Raw genomic sequence first — 17,526 nt, forward strand, 5'->3', positions numbered from 1 at the left:
GATAAAGGGGACCAGGCTTGAAACTAGCCTAAACTGGCTGGGGTCAATGACTGGGAGTAAGCTTTTCTTCATTGGACTTGCTTAATTAACTCAATTAAACAAATCACAAGCAGACTCCCTTAAAGAAAATCACAAACAAGCTCTTTCACTCACACTAGCCAGGTGCCTGTTTGCCTGTACCCTTCTTAGCTCTCACTAGACTCTGACCAACTTTCTCTCAGCTCTGCTCTAACTCTGCCTCTTCCTGTTCTACCTGGTTAGCAAAATACTCCCACCACAGGCTCCATGTGACTCAGACTCATGTGACTCAGGCAGGTCACATGCGCCTATTAATGAATGGGAAAGATCTTCCCATTTAAGTTAGCATTACATGTGGCCCCAAGATGTTTTGTATTCATTACATAGGTCAGTGGGGCAACTGGTATCAACAGAACTTTAACACGGATAACACAAAATAAGCACATAAAACAGTATCTTAGGCAACTGGTGTCAATGGAACTTTATAACAAGGATCACACAAAATAAGTACATAAAACAATAACTTAAGGCCCTGGGGCTTGAGCACATCATTCCCCCTTCAAATGAATGGGGTCCAAAATCTTCCAGTAAGGGGTGGAGGTCTTCTCTTCCGTAGCTACTCCCTGCTGAGATTGAACGTAGAGCTGTCCCTGTCTCCAAGAGGTTCCATTCGAGGGGTCAGTTCTTTAGCTGGCATCCAGAGCTTGGTTGAAGCCAGGGGTGACACATCACAGTCGTGGACAGGGGGTGACATCTGGCTTAAGCAATCAGGCATCTGCAGATGGAGGGTACTAAGCCTGCAGAAAACAAATCTGACAAACAAGGCCAACAGACAAAAAGTAAAAATGAAACAAGGAGACAACAACCAAAAGCAGGGTAGATACAGGATCAGCCATGCTTCTGGAGTCCATGAGCCCACTATCAAAGCCTCGTTCACTGTTGTTTACTGGTTTCTAATTTGCAGTTTTGGGGTCATCATTCTGGGTAGAGGTATACTTTCTTTATCTGAGCTGGGGCCTGGCCAATCTCTCATTCTCCCTGCAGGTGTGAAGAACCTGGATACGATGTTGCAGACATGAATTGCAGTTGACTTTGATTTGAGTGAGAGTGTGGAAGGTCACCAGCCTTACTTTCTCCAGAGTCAACTGGATTCATTTTCTCGGGAAATCTCCTGATGGCCACATTATTGAGTCTCATTCTCTGTCATTCTCACTGGCTTTTACTGCACACTGTTTCATGCACCACAAAAGGGAAGATGTTTAGTGCTATTATTTGTCAGCAATATAATCCTGGGAAACCTATCCCTCTTGTAATGATTATCCTACCATATCCAATGGTACCTGGCCTTTCTCCCATTACCAAATAGATTTCACTGATTTACCTCCAACAGAATTAGCCACCTCACTCCAGGTATGTTGACTGCATTGCTTTGTCTCCAGAGAAGTTAAAGTGATATTATTTGTGCTACAAAAGGACCAAATTGTGACCTCCAGTCAATCTTTTGGGTTCATGCTTCATGCTACAAATTCACTATGGTACCTCTAGATCAAATGAGAAACACCAGGCACAGAGATGAACTGCTCCTAGATTCTCTGATATTGCCAGGAAAACTGGGGGAGGGGGGGGGTCTACTGATATCTGTTTAGTTGGCAGATACCCTATAAGAAAGTTTACTTAGCTCTTTGAAAAAAAGTGAATTTCCACACTAATTCATTGTTGGTAGAGCTGTGAGCTGATCCAACCATTCTGGAGAGTGATTTAGAACTATGCTCAAAGGGCTATAAAAATGTGCATACTCTTTGACTCAACACAGCTTCTAGGGCTGTATCCCAAAGGGATAATAAAAATGGGAGGACCCACATGTGCAAAAATATTTATAGCAGACTGCAAATTGAGGGGATGCCCATCAATTGGGGAATGGCTGAACAAGTTGTGGTATATGAATGTAATGGAATACTACTGTGCTATAAGAAATGATGAACAGGAAGACTTCAGAGAGGCCTGGAAGGACTTATATGAACTGAAGCTGAGTGAAGTGAACAGAACCAGGAGAATATTATGCACAGGAACAGCCACAGTGTGTGAGGACTAATTGTTGATAGACTTAGCCCTTCACAGCAAAGCAAGGATCTAAAACATTTCCAAGGGACTCATGATGCAAAACACCATTCACATCCACAGAAAGAACTATGGAATCAGAATGCAGAATGAAGCAGACTATTTTCTCCTTTGTTATGTTTCATTTTTCTCATGGTTTCTCCCATTCATTTTAATTCTTCTATGCAACATGACTAATGTGAAAATGTGTTTAATAAGAGTGCATGTGTAGAACTCATATAAGACTGCATGCTATCATGGGGAGGGAGGGGAAGGGAGAGGGAGAAAATCTAAAACTTATGGAAGTGATTAGTAAATTTGGGGGGAAAAAAGAAAAGTGAATTTGCAGCCTTGAATAGAACTGAAAACCATATCAGTGAGCTCTGTGAGAGAGAAAGCTATAGAAATGTGTAAGAAAACAAGGGAAATACTTGTGAATCCTAAACTCGAACCCAAAGTAATTAGGAAATCAGCTCCCAGAGATACATCTTTGTCTCCTTCCTCTGCCAAATTGGAAGCTGTCACTTCTATGACAGTCATTAAGGGAATAGCTTATGAAGCTTACTTTCACAGTAGAGAAGTGATTTACAGGGCAAATGAACAACAACAATAATAATGATAGCAGCTGGAATTAACATAATGCTTTAAAGTTTTCTAAGCACTTTACACATATGATCTCGTTTGATCTGACAACCCTGGAAGGTAAGTGCCATTGTTGTCCCCATTTTACAGATGAGAAAACTAAGGCAGACAGAGGTTAAGTGACTTGCCCAGGGTCTGAGACTGGATTTGAACTCAGGTCTTCCTGACTCCAAGCATCAAACTCCCTCCACTCTATCACCTAGATAACTATAGATGCAATGGAAACTAACCGAGCAAATTGCAAACTGATTGGTGTGCACCACAGATTCTTATTCCCCCGATTGTTGGTTATATAAAGATGGCAAGGTAATAAAAGAACACAACACTTTTACTGATGAATTTGTGTTTTACTGTCATGCAGGAATACTTTCATTACCAGGACTACGCTTTCTACTTCAAGCCATCAAGGAGAGAGACTAGCCCTGAAGCTGTCTGCTGAGGAAACAATCCCTTCTGAGACCCTAAACCATGGAAACTGCTGCTGTTCAACCTTGGAGCTATATAGGCACAACAGTTTAAAAGACTTTTGCCCTAATGGTAAATGTAAGTCACCACAGCTAACTGTAATCAAAACTCTCTGGTTTTGATCAACCTTATTATATATTCTTTTTAAAAAGTTTTTATTAATGTCTTTTGCTTTTTTTTTACATCATCATAGTTTTCCCCAGTATATTTCCTTCTCCTCTTCCCAATCATCCCATAACAAATAGCATTTTTAAAGACAAAAAATGAAAAAAGAAAAAAAATCAACACAGCTGATGAGTATATAAAGACAGTATGTTTTCACTTTATAAAATTTCAGAAAGCAATTATTTTACTCATTTGTAATAATTGACATTAGTATCAAAATGTGTTAAACTAGGAAGAAAGGAAGAGATAAAAGCTTTTAGAGAGACCTTGTATAAACTTAATAGCTACAAAGGATAATCATTTTTCAGTGATGGTCTGGTTGTTGTTGCTGAGTAGTTGTTCAATCCTGTCTTGCCAGGCCTAGAGGCCTGTGGGCTACCCGAGTCTCCCCCCACCTCCATCGGAGGTCCTCGGCTGGCCAAACCGGATGCTCATATGAGAGAAAGGACGTTCCAGAGTCGAACAAGGGTTGAGCTTTATTTCAGGGTCTAGTTACAAGTGCAGGGGAATTCTTCCTTAGGAGGGAGCGAAGAATCTCCCAAGGAGGCAAAGATCTTACAATAAGAGATTGGAAGTAGAAGTGTAAGTGGGGAGAGAGGGGGAGGGGAAAGCGGAGAGAGGAAAAGCGAAGCCTTGTTGTCCTGTCCGCTCCGCGCCCCTCCGCCCAAGAGAGCTTTCAGGCTTTCCTGATCCTACTTAAACTCTCCAGCAGCATAGTTTGCATCTGAATACCGTGCTGTTAGATAACAATAGTGTGCCCAGATCCGGGACAATCTCAAGGGCAGGGAGAGCTCTCTCCCATCACGTTTCTCACGGGAAGAGGCGGAAATACACGAGATAGCTCGGTTCACCTTGATTCCCAGTCGTTTCCTGGGGGGGCCTCGTGAGAACTCCAAGATTTAGAAGTTCCCACCTTTACCCGCCCAAGACTGTCCACCTGGAATTGAGCTTCCATCCCCAGCACTGTCTGACTCTGTGACCCCATTTGAGATTTTCTTGCAAAGGTACTGGAGTGGTTTACCATTTCCTTCTCCAATGAATTAAGGCAAAATGAAGCTAAGTGACTTGCCCAGGGTCACACAGGTAGTAAGTGTCAGCTGGATTTGAACTCAGGTCTTCCTGACTCTAAGTCCAGTTCTCTATCCACTGAGCCATCATATTCGTGCATTAGATTATGTTTTTATTGTTCCACACTCCATTGTCTAAATAGCTTCCTTCCCTCTCATGACCAGAAGCCATTGAGGTAGGAGGAAAGGGTAATATATTCAGACTTTAGGAAAGTCACTTCAGCAGCTGAATGGAGGATGGATTGAAGTAGGGAGACCAACCAGAAAGCTATTGCAATAGTCCAGGTGTGAGATGATGAGGGACTGAATTAGGTTATTAACTGTGTGAGTTGAAGGAAGACTTGTTGTGAAGGAAGTAATGAAATGATTTAGCAATAGATTTGATATATGGAGTGAAGGAGCAAGAAGTCTAGAGTGGCATTGAGGTTTCAAGCTTGAGTGACTGGGAGGTTGGCAGTACCTTGGACAGTAACAGGGATGGTCAGAGGAGGAAAGGGTTGAGGAAAGATAATGAGTTCTATTCCGGATATGTTGAGTTTGAGATGCCTAGAGGACATCAAGTTCAAGATGTCCAAAAGGCAATTGATGATGTTGGTCTAGTTCAGCAGAGAGATTAAAGTTAGATCTGTAGATCTGGGAATCACCTGCACAACTTGTTCATTTGGTTTTCCATTGTGTTCCACTCTTCATGATCCCATTTGGGGTTTTCATAGCAGAGATGTGGTTTGCCATTTCCTTCTTCAGCTCATTATACAAATGAAGGAACTGAAGCAAACAGGGTTAAGTGACTTGCGTACAGTCACACAGCTAGTAAGTGTCTGAGGCCAGATTTGAACTCAGGTCTTTCTGACTCCAGCCCATTGCACCACCTAACTTCCAGCATGAGGGTGCTACCCCTCATTTGTAAAAAACCTTAAGGTTTACAAAATGATTTCCTCACATCTGTATGAAGAAGTGATATAGGTATACCTGACAGGGTACAAGCTCTGGAAACCCCCTAGAACTCTCCTTGGAATTTCCCCACAAGTTATGGTGCTTGCCTGAAGCTATAATCCATGCCCTCCATTATCTGTTATCTCTGGATCACTTCAGCCTACTTCCCACCCTAGATCCTATCAAAACCCCATTCTCTCAGTTACTGTCATCAGACCATTAGTCACCCCAACCTACTGGCCACTCCCATCAAGATCCTCCTTAGACCCCTCCTCCAAACATCCCAGACTACTTTACCAACCCTAAATCTCTCCCATAGTCTTTCTGTATAGAAGATCCATCTCAGCCTCCATTAAGGTACTCAGATTCAATCTGGGCTGCTTGGGTTAGTGATACCGATACTCAAATTTCTTAAGAGTCTGGCCAATATAGCAGATTTTTAATAATCTTTGTTTTTAACTGAAAGAAGTCTTGGCTGGAAGGAGGCTTAGGTTGATTTCATTCAGGCAGGACCCACGTGTTGCTTTGGGATCCCAGCACCCCTAAACCACAACATACCAACTCACCCATGTTGTGCAAAGGATGAAACTGAGCTTCAGAGATGTTGAAACACTTTCCCAAAGACATACAAATAATAAGTAGAAAGGTCAAAAATTCTATTTTATGTCTCTCTAAGTCAGATCCAGTTTTATTCCTACTATTTCAGGGTTCCTACTATTTCAGGAGATATTTGTTGAATTGAATTCCCATGTCTCTGGAATCTCCTCTGTTCTAAGGGGTTGGGAGGGGGAAGGGAGTCCAGAGGTAAGAATTTGAATGGGCAGGAATGCACTGATGTTTCTTATGCTATTTCCTCTCCTAAAGCCAGACTCTTCTCTCTGGTGGTCACGTGCCTGCCCTTCAAGACCCACATCCAGACAAAAAAACAAAACCTTAGCATCCTTGGGGGAGATGAGAGAAGTATTCCAAAGGTCTCACTTAACCACTTAATGTAGTGGCAAAGTCAAGGTGGTTACAAGTTAGAGGATCTGTCCCTGTTATTTACCACTTGTGTGACTTTGGGTAATTCATTTCATGTATGTAAGATGTGTGTGGGCTAACATAGATATGGATATGCTCACATGTGGCATAGATAATTCCTGAGGCAGTTGGCGGTGAAATAGAGTTCTGGGTCTGCCAAATGTGGCTTCAGACGTTTATTTTTTTTTAACTGTGTGACCCTGGGTAAGTCACCTAACCTGTTTGCCTCATTTTCTCAATTGTAAACTGAAAATAATAATAACACCTACCTTCTGGAGCTGTTGTGAGAATCTAATGAAATAAAATTTGTAAAACATACTTAGCACAGTATCTGGCATATAGTAGGCATTATAGAAATGCTTATTTCCTTTCCCTTCCCATCTGATCTGAATCGAGTCCATCCATATCCTTGCAGAGACTAAGATGGACAACTTCATGGAGGGTTGAAGGAGGTATATGTCTGAGGAACTGCTCCCTTCCTTAACTGTCTCCAAGAGGGATAGTGGGCTAGAACTGTCATCTCCTACCCCTCAAATATTGGTAGTCTAGGGGCATGATGTTTTAGGACTCAGGATAAATTAAAAATTATAAAAATAAATCTTTGTTGAGTACTCTCAAAGGAAGCGGAATGCTGAGCTTATTATCACCACCAAACTCTGATTACACAAGACTATATAGTTGATAAGTTAACCTCTTTATCAAAAAAAACAGTTAACAGAGAACTGGAGAAAATATGGACAGTAGAGTAATTTAGAATAAAATGGGTTCTCTAGGTTGGCAGCCCTTAGAATCAAGTGCATTTGGGAGACTATGTCCCTACATATCTATAGTTACAGGGAGATCTGTTCCCTGTTCTAAAGTTCACACTTCCCTCACTCAAATACCTGTCTCTCTCTCTCTCTCTCTGGAAGGGGATACCTTTATTTTAATAGACAGTCAAAATATTAAAAGATAGTAAAGATGAACAGAAAGAATATTTGCTCTTTATTAAGTTAATGCCATCAAACAACTGTTGAAATACAAAAATACATTGTTTTTTAACCTTTCACAATGACCTCAGCTATTTTCTATTGTCTAGGACATAAAGGTCAATGTTTTTATTACCTGTTAAAGATTCCAATTAGACATAAATGAACCTGTCTCAATGTAAAAATCTATCAAACATTCTTAATAATTGATTGTCTTGTTAAGGTTTCTTAGTTTTCACACGGAAATTTTGGTTGTTCTACTATATAATTCATTCATTTTTAAAATCAAACACCTCTCTTGAAGTCCTACAACTATGCGAACTCATATTTCCTTTCCACATGCCATCACTGGCTCAGAAGTATCTCAGTCAATCAAGAGTCATGCGTGCACAGACAGAGAATATGGCACAGTCACAGAGGGCACTTCAGGGTACTGTCTGCCCCCAGTAGACAGCTCTATTACAACCTTTCTGGAATTCTGTTTCCCTCTCTGCAAAATGAGGGGGTTGGATGGTATCTAAGCATCTCTTCTTCTAAATTTAGGCTCCTATAATCTTGTGAGACCTAGTGTTTTTGCCATTAAGTGAGACTTAAAGACTGGAAGGAAGGAAAAATAGGAGGACTTGGGTGTGGGGGAGACCAGTTTATTGGAAAACATCATGGCAAGAGATCTGAGTTGTAGCCCCAGCTTGATCTCTGACTTGTTATGTGACCTTGATGGAGAAATGTTCTGAATAAACTATGAGGAATTCATCTTTGTAAAATCCTTCTTTGGGCTACTGTAACAATAAGCACCCTAACAAACAGGGGCCTGCTATCACAAGTCTTTGATCTGCTTTTCTAAAAACAGAGGCAACTTTTGAGGAGTTAACAATCTTCTTTAATCAAGTACATATATCATTCACCTAGATCAGGGGGAAAAGTCAGCTTCCTGAACTTCAGAGAAAATAAAGAGAAATCAAAAATCAACAGACATGGCTTCCAACTATTTGACCATAATCAATACATATATCACAAATCAACAGACAAGTCCAACTGTCTGACCATAGTTACCAGAGGAGGAACACCAACATTTGGGTTTTCAGAGCCAGGGGCTCCTTAATGGCTTCCCAGAGTCTCATCTGGCCAAACACTTCTAGTCAGTAAGCCCCAAAGTAAAATCTCACTTCTCAGAGTATTTAGACATTTTTTAGAGCCAGAGGGCATCACAACCCTGGAGAACCAGTGCCTCATTGCCTTCCTGCAAATCCTCCCTAATTAAATTCCCCTTAATGGGAAGGCCCATTAACTGGTGGGAAAGATCTTCTTTAATCATATTAAAATAATTAACAATACAAATACAAGTAACTGTTTCTAGTTTCTGTACTTTACTCCTAGTAAAGACTTGGTTGATAAAGGCAAATTTCACGATTATACTAAAACAAATACAGCCAAAGATACTATTTGGCTTGCCATCACTGCTGTATATTGCAATATAGATAGGGTTATATGAGGTATTCAGGGAGAATTAGCACCTCTGGTGTGAGGGCTTATGCTGTCCTTTTCAGGACTGCTCATTTACCTTTGTTATCCACCTGATTCACCCAGCTCTCACCTGTGGCTCCAAGAAGTTGTAGCATGAACAGTGGCCACCCTCCAGTAAAACCACCTAGACAGATGGGCTAACCAGCGCTTCTTAAAACTATGGGTCACAACCCCATATGGGGTCAAGAAAAAATTGGTAACAGTAAAAGGTTTCTGAACCTGCAATGAACAAAAATTAATTCAAAATAAATGTGTAATGAATCTGAGATACGTCTGGAAACACGTACTCCTGTTGCAACCAACAACTTCACTGCAGCCTTAGTTCTAAAGCAAAGCATGTGCACTTGGCACTGCACTTGCCCTCAGGTCACACAGCATCAATAGACAATGCTGATGAAACAAGTAAAGGGGTTAGGAGTGGAAAAAGTTTAAGAAGCCCTGGCCTAAACCAGGTTCAGGATTACCACAGGCCTCAAGCCCATCAGTGAGTTAGGAGAATGTCTCAAGCATGTGAAGAATTCCCCTGGTGGAATGGGGTGGGGAAGGAAGGGGGGGGGATGAGAACAATTTGTTTCAATGGCCATGAAGGCAGCTGAAGTAGATGTTGTGGAGCAATTAGAGTGAGGGCAGGGGTGGGGGTGAGGGTGGATGTGGGTGTGGGGGCCAGGTGGATGGTATGGTAGATAGAGTCCTGGGCTTGGAGGAAGACTTCTTCCTGAGTTCAAGTCTGGCCTCAGACACCTACTAGCTGTGTGAACCTGGGCAAGCCACCTAATCCTGTTTGCCTCAGTTTCTTCATCTGTAAAGTGATCTGGAGAAGGAAATGGCAATGCCCTCCAATATCTAGGACAAGAAAACCCCAAATGAGGTCATGTGAGTGGGACATGACTGAAATGAAGGAACAACAAATGTGCTAGGCACTTTACAAACCCTGGGAGAATACACAGAAAGACCCTGCTCTCAAGGAGGTCATAGTTCAGTGGGTGAGACAACATACAGACAATTATGTACAAACAAGATATAGGAAGGATAAATTGGAGATAATTAACAGAGGAAAGATATGTAGCATTAGGGTGAAACCAGAAAGACTTTTTTTTTTTTTTTGCAGAAGGTGGGATTTTATCTGGGACTTAAAAAAAAGTGAGGGCAGCCAAGAGGCAGAGATGAGGAAGGAGAAAATTCCAGGTTTGGGGGTCAGCCAATGAAAATGCTGGCTGGCTGAATTGGATAGAGTGACTTGTTTGAGACCAGTGTCACTGGATGGACTGGTATGTTGTAGAGGGCCAGGAGAAGGTCAAAGGAAGATGTAGGAAAAGTATCAAAAAGATTTTAAAAGATAGAATAAATTTCTGTCCCTTTGGATTTTTTTCCTAAACAGGAAAGCCTTGAATTAGTATTATTTCATTAATAAATTTGCCTCTGTTAGGTTTATGCCCAAAATGTGATGTTGATTAGTTACGTCTAACTATTCAAGACCCCATTTGGGGTTTTCTGGGCAAAGATACTAGAGTGGTTTGCTATTTCCTTCTCCAAGTCATTTCACAGATGAGGAAGCTGAGGCAAACAGGGTTAAGTGACTTGCCCAGGGTCACACAGCTGGTAAGTGTCTGAGGAGAGATTTGAACTCAGGAAGATGAGTCTTCCTGACTCTAGGCCCAGCACTCTATCCACTGCACCACCTAGCTGCCCTAAATGTAGGGAACTGATTTTTTTTTTCCACATTGGGCAAATTATTCACATATAATCACAAGGTCTCAGAATTGGAAGGCACCACAAAGAACATCTAGCTCATCTTCCCACCAGAACATAAAATCCCTCAAGAACTAGTCATGCAGCCTCTACTTGAAATCGTCAGTGTTAGGGAACTTACTGTCTCCATTCCACTATGGAACATGAAAATTATTAGGAATTTATTACTTTTATTCACTGAGCTGAAAGAAAAGAATTTTCTTCTTTGGGTCTCAGTTTTGGTAAAACAGGGATGATAATAATAAGCTTCACCCTGTCTTCTTCCCAGCTAGGATCAGACAAGAGCATGGATGGAAAAGAACTTTTGAAAGCTGAAAAAAGAGATGGTCCAGCCTCACTTCCAGTCATCCCTTCTCAGCTTTAAAGAGATGACGATCTGATCTCTATGAACTGATGGGATAGAATTCAATGATCTCTGAGGCCCCTTTCCAGGTTTGGCATTCTCTGATTCCAAGGATTCTTCCAACTCTGACATTGTGTCCTGTGATTCCAATGTCCCTTCCAACTCAGTTATCCTATGTCTTGTTACTCAAAGGCTCCTCTCAAGTCCAGCTTTCTGTGTTTTATGATTTCTACTTTGCCCAAGGTCACATAGTTGAGTGCAGAGTCAGGAGGCAACCCAGACTTCCTGGCTCCCAGCTCAGGGCTCTGTTTGCCTGTGGAGTGCCAACCAGAGCCCAGTACTTATACACACCCATTTCTTCTCTGAACTTACTGACAAGCAGAGTGTTTGAGGGAAATGCTGATGCCTGGACAGAGAACAAGACAGAGTTAACTGCAGTGAGTCAGAGATGGAGAGGAAGGAGACTGTATGGGGAGTTCACCAGCCTTCTCTCTTGGATATGAAGTCTCTGCCCCTCCCTAGAGATTTCAAGAACCACAACAAAACATCTGATCCAGGAAGCCTTTCCCTAACATACTTCACCCCAAGCTGACACCTTTTTCCTCCAAGTCCTTATGACAGACCCATATGTTGTTGTTCAGCTGTTTCCAGTCTTCATGTCCCTGTTTGGGGTTTTCTTAGCAAAGATTGCCATTTCTTTTTCCAGCTCATTTTACAGATGAGGAAACTGAGGCATACAGGGTTGTGACTTACCCAGGGTCACACAGCTAGTACATCTCAAAGGCCAAATTTGAACTCAGGAAGATGAGTCTTCCTAGACTCCAGGCTTGGCATTCTATCCACTGAATCTCCTACCTGCCTCCACACACATAGGACTATAAGGTCATAGAATTTAGCACTGAGACTCCAGAGATCATATAGTCCAGCCCCCTCATTTTATATAGGAAAGCTGAGGCCAAGAGAGGTTTTCCCCTATATTCCATTATCTCTAACTTGTCCCCAAGGTCACACAAGTAGTAAATAGCAGTAAACAGCACAACTAGGGTTCAATTCACATCGTCTGACTCCAGAATCAGTCCTCCTACATTTGGTGAGTCATTGTAAAATACAGCTCTTTTAGCTCTACGGGGCGTGCTCAAGTCAGCTGGAAAGTATTTTGCATCAGGGAAGAGGTGCTTTCTCCTTCGTATTTTCTCCTTCACCCTATCTCATCCCTCCTCTCTGTCCCTATCTTTCTAGTGCCTAGAGCAGGGCTTCCCAAAAAGCCACATTCAACATATACTTGTTATCTTGTCCAGTTTCCTGAGGCCCTATAGCATATATAAAATTGGGGTGGGAAGGGGGAAACATAGGTCTAATATGAAGGAGCTTACAATATAATAGGATTCCAGAGGTCACAGTGAAAAGGTGGGGAAACATAATGGGGTTAAGACATTAGATAACAGGGCAGATTTAAAGGAGGTAACAGGGAGTGGTCATCAGAGAAGAGAGCTGTGGCCCAGGTGCCTACTAATCAGAATCACAGGCATTCTGGGTGAAGCCATAATCATCACACCCTTCATAGTAACAAAAGTTAAAGTTGAGTTGTTTATGAAACCTGGAGAAAGCCATGAAAAGTGGGGGAGGTGGTACATGTGGGCCAGGGAAAATGTCTAGAACCTGGTCTTGCCTGAACTTCAAAGTCAGGATCAGAGGAGAACTGGACCCTGGATGGCTATCAAGGGGCGAGGTATGTTTGAGTAACTCACACTTAGGCAGGTTGATTCTGCCCCTGATTCACTACAAAGGTTCATTAGGTAGATTATGAAGGGGAAAGGGGAAAGAGGAGAGTGGAAGGGGGGCTGTGTTCAGGAGGTCTGTCTGGTTATGGGATACAATTATAATACAGCCAGAGCCTTTGAGACAAGTTGGGAGGGGTTGAAATTAGGAGAGTGAGGCAACAACTGGGAAAAACTTTCAAGGGAAAACACTGTTTTTCTCCAAGAAGTAGGTAGATATAATTTAAAATGCAGGACAGAAAGAGGTTGGGGGGTGGGGAGGGTTAATTTCTTGCCCTTTAGGGTAAACACTAGAATGGACCCTCCTGGGAGACTTCGATCAAAACATACTATGTTCCTGGCTGTCCCCTGCCCAGCCCAGTCCAGATTTTGTCTTTGTAATTACCAGTACTTTGCACATAGTAGGCACAAAATAAATGTCTGTTAAACTGGACTGGAGGGACAGAATATGGAATTGAAAATAAAAATAAAATTTAAATTAAAAAAAACCTTGACTTGGACCTGGGAGGTGTCTCGTAAAGTGTCGCAGGCGTCTCTCCTCTTCCTTGCCCTGCTCAGTTATAGGTGAGCTGAACGAAGAAGGCACAGGAGGACAGAACAGCAAATATGCAGATGGTACAAAGTTAGGAAGGATGACCAACATATTGGGTGGATGAGGATCAGAATCCAAAAAATGATCTTGCTAGATCTTTTAATGGGCCTAATCTCATAAACTAAAACTAAAGTCCTGCTTTACTGTTGCTGTTCAGTCGTGTCTGACTCTTCATGACCCCCTTTGGGGTTTTCTCGGAAGAGATACTGGAGTGACTTGCCATTTCCTTCTCCAGCTCATTTTACACATGAGGTAACTAAGAAACAGGGTTAAATGACTTGCTGGTAAGTTTCTGAGGCCAGATCTGAACTCAGGAAGATGAGTCTTCCACACTTCAGGCCTGACACTTTCCACTGCACTACCTAACTGCTCCATTCAGTCCTATATTTGGGTTTTAAAAAAATCAACTTCACAAAGATAGAATAGGATGGAGGATACACGGTTAAATATAAATACTCAAAAGTAGACGTGTAGAAGTTTTAGTGAAAGGTGAAAGAAGGGAATAATTGTTTACATAGCTCCTACTACATGTTAGACACTTTACAAATATTATCTCATTTGATCCTCTTAACAACCCCTGAAGGTAGGTGGCTAGCATCTTCATTTTACAGTTGCAGAAACTGAGGCGGAGATTTTTTTTTTAATAGCTTGCCCAAGGTCATATAGCTAATAAGTGTCTGAGGCTAGATTTGACCTCAGAGCTCCAGGCCTAGCAGGGGAAAACACTGTATCTGCTGAGCAACCAGCCTGCCTAGTAAAACTGAAAACTCAGTATGAGTCCCTAGGTTTCCTTACTCCAAAATCTGAGAGTTTTTTTTTTTTTTTTGGTAAACCATACCTGATGATTAACTGATGTGTTTATTCCTTTAAATCCTGGTATCTCCAATTGTGTCCCAGTTACAGATTTTGAAAGCCTAGGGATTTGTGCAGTCCAAAGGCCATTTAGTACAAACCTATTTAAGGTGGAGGGTGGTTTTAATAGTTCTTGAAATAGTCAGATGGACCAAGGTTGACTCTAAAACTATGAACTCTGGAATCTGTTATCAGAGAAAGTAAGATAGCTTACTCTCTTAAGGAACACTGATTCACCACATAACGTACAGGAGAGCAGGACACTTCTGTGAATTGGTCTAGCAAGCGGCCATTCATGGAATCAGAGGATACTGGGGGGGAAACAAATGCTGAAAACAGAAATACAATAAATAAATAACCCTCCTGAAAAGAAACTGTGGTGTCGTTCCCCCACCCCCCTGCTCCCCGACCCAGCCTCTTTGAAGAGATGGGTGACTGTGGTATGGAACACTGCATAGAATGTCATCTTTTTCAATATGTTGGTTAGCTTTGCTGAGCTTTGTTTCTTCTCTTTTTAAAATTCATCAGGGCTCTCTGGGAAAAGGTGGAAGGATAAAATGGAAATAGGTAACAAAAGCAAAATATAGCAATAACATTTTATTTTTATAAAAAGAATCATAGGATATTGAATATCAGAGCTGGAAGAGGCCTTAGAGTTCTAAGCTACCTGGCCCAGATTTAGGGCCACTGTGTGTGGGGGAGGGGGGGGGCAAGAGTTTACCCATCAATCCCTCCAGAGAAAGGTGCCAAAGTTCCAAGTCCCTAATTCTCAAGGAACAATTAGACTTCTTGGAACATAGACTCTTTATTAAAATTTAAAAGCCTCTGTGAACTAGGTCTGTCTTCCTGATATCAGACTCCCCATAACTACATCTAACCCAGGGGCCTTGCAGGCAATAGACCTCAATAAATGTTTATTGAAGGAAGGGAGCAATAGTTTGCCCATCCTTTACTGCAGAAGGCTTCCAAAGAGCAGAAGAGACATTTTCCCACCCCTCATCTCTCCTCTATTAATTTTGTCATGAGTTAAAATGTGACACTTAAATGTCTTTCTCTTCCCCTTCCTCTATGGTGTTCTTCAGGTTGATCAAAGATATTTGTACACAAGCAAAGATCATAAGACCCTAGAGTTGGAAGAGACCTTTGAGAACATCTAGTCACAAATGAGATAGAAAGGAGAATTATGAATGAGGAAAGTATTTGTAAAATGGAAGAGTTGAGCTGGATGATGTTTAATATCTCTTCCAACTCTAATCCATCCAGTAAAATATAAGTTCCTTGAGGGTAGGGACTGATTTGGTCGTTGACTTTCTACCTCTAGCACCTAGCACTGCTAGGCACCTGGCACACAGTACAAACTTGATAAATTCACGTTGAATCAAATTGATCTGTAGGAGTCCAAGTTTCTAAAGCTCTCAACAATCCTGGGAGGTAGATGGTGCAATTATTATCCCTATTTTACAGATGAGAAAACTGAGACAGACTAAGAGAGGCAACAAGACTTACCCCAAATCAAGGAGTTTACTGTCAAGCCAAAACTCAAACTCCTGTCGTCAGATGCCAAGTTCAGAGCTTATTGTACCGGAACACAGTAGAGCCTCTTTTCTAAACATCACAGACATCCTCCTCCACTTCCCTCCCCCTCCGCCCCACCTCTCCTATAGCAGTCAGCTCGATAGGAGTTGGTTGCATCTTCTGAAAGACTGCCTTGGTTAGGGTTAATTTCATGCTTTGCCTTTACGCTAGAACTCCTTCGCTTTAACAATTTGAGCTGCCAAGCTGATAATGTTTAGGGCTTGCTGAGTTTTTTCCCCCCTAAGGATCCAGAACTTGGTTCACCTGAATGATGGTCATCAAGCTTAATTAAGTAGATTGGACTAAGATCTTGTATTACGGGAATTCTCGTTAAGGGGTGGGAGGGTAGGAGAGAATGTGATGTGAATCTCCTTTTGAAAATCTCGGACCTCGGGGTTCACCTGTTCTAATTGACTTTGACCAGTGGAATAAATAAGTTGGCTCTCTTGGGACTTGATTCAACTCCTGCAGGACACCACCTTGTTTCTATTCCATCTTTATTCTTTCTCCAGTAACTAGCAGAGTGTGTCATAGGAAATGCTCACAGACTAAAAACATCCGAGGGAATTGGTAAGGTTGAGGGTGGGGGAGTTGAGAGGAGAATGTCAATTACTCATTCAAGAAAAGCAGGCTGGACAGGGCAAGCATAGTCCTGCCTCTGGACTGATATTTCAAGTTCAATATTCTGACTTCTGGAAGTTCAGACATTCTGCTGGGGATACAAGTGCGGGGGGCAGGGGGAGGGAGAGCCGGCGGAACGGGGACGAAACATCGACCAGAAGAAAGTCAGACAGCTTAACAAGGTTAAAAGCAGGAACTTTTTTTGGCACCAGACACATCCCTTGGCCTCAGTTGAATCTTTTCTTTTTTGATCCTTGAGGTTTTTTCCTCCCTCAGTCGCTAGTGCCTCTGGCAAGTTACCTGTTGTTTATATTGTATTTGCGTACATTTTCACCTTCCCTACATAATGAAGAATAGGACTTTCTTTTTTGCCTGAATAAAACTGGGTATTTAATGGCTTTTTAATGACCCATTGATTTCACTGTTCGCGGATGATGTTTGAGTCTCCTAGGAGAGATCACTTCTGCGGTGTAGATACCCTCCTCTTTCACCATTTCCATTCTTCTAGTCACTCCTTGGCCACTAGACAAACAACTCCTCCTTTCAACTCTTTCCCCCTCTCCTTTCTCAAGCCAGAACACTCGGAGAGGAATCCAGGACAAGTTTAGAAACAAGCAATGTCAGACCTGGAAGGACCCCCAGAATTTAGAACTCATATGCTAACATTGTAAAGAAACTTAAAGAGATCGTCTGGCTCAAAGCCCTCCTTTTACGGAGAAATCCGAGACCTAGAGAGAAGAAAGGGCTTGTCCAAGGTCACAGATTAGCCGGCGGTAGCTCCGAAATTATAGATATGCCCGGGTCTCTTGACTGATAGTTCACTGCACCGCTGCCTGCAAGGCCTGAATACTCGGACACCTTTGGGGCAAAAATGCCTACAAACCATTGATGAAAGACCATTTCGCATTTTTTAAAAGGGAGAGAAAACAGTTGGAGAGCGCCGGTGGCTGGAGTGGAGGCCAGCAGCCCTTGCGCTGGTTCTTCTCGGAGCTGCCAGTTACGCGTGCCGGAACTAGCCAGAGGGAGCCGGGCCCCTTGCGAGCAGGGTCGGGGGAGTCTGGGGACCTTGCACACTACGGGCCTCTCCCGCACCCCCAATATCCAATTGGGGGGCGGG

The 17,526-nt window shown here is 42.3% G+C and overlaps 1 long non-coding RNA gene across 1 annotated transcript; it reads right to left on the reverse strand.

Moving 5' to 3' along the window:
- Positions 1 to 475: 475 nt before the first annotated feature.
- Positions 476 to 16,160, reverse strand: LOC140518231 (uncharacterized). The gene is made up of 2 exons (XR_011971870.1): positions 15,720 to 16,160; positions 476 to 830 (listed from the first exon to the last, which is right to left on the reverse strand). It is a non-coding gene; the product is annotated as an uncharacterized lncRNA (long non-coding RNA).
- Between the last annotated feature and the right edge of the window lie 1,366 nt (positions 16,161 to 17,526).

This window comes from Notamacropus eugenii, chromosome 1 (genome assembly GCF_028372415.1).
Source record: "Notamacropus eugenii isolate mMacEug1 chromosome 1, mMacEug1.pri_v2, whole genome shotgun sequence".
In the NCBI taxonomy this organism is placed as follows: Eukaryota; Metazoa; Chordata; class Mammalia; order Diprotodontia; family Macropodidae; genus Notamacropus; species Notamacropus eugenii.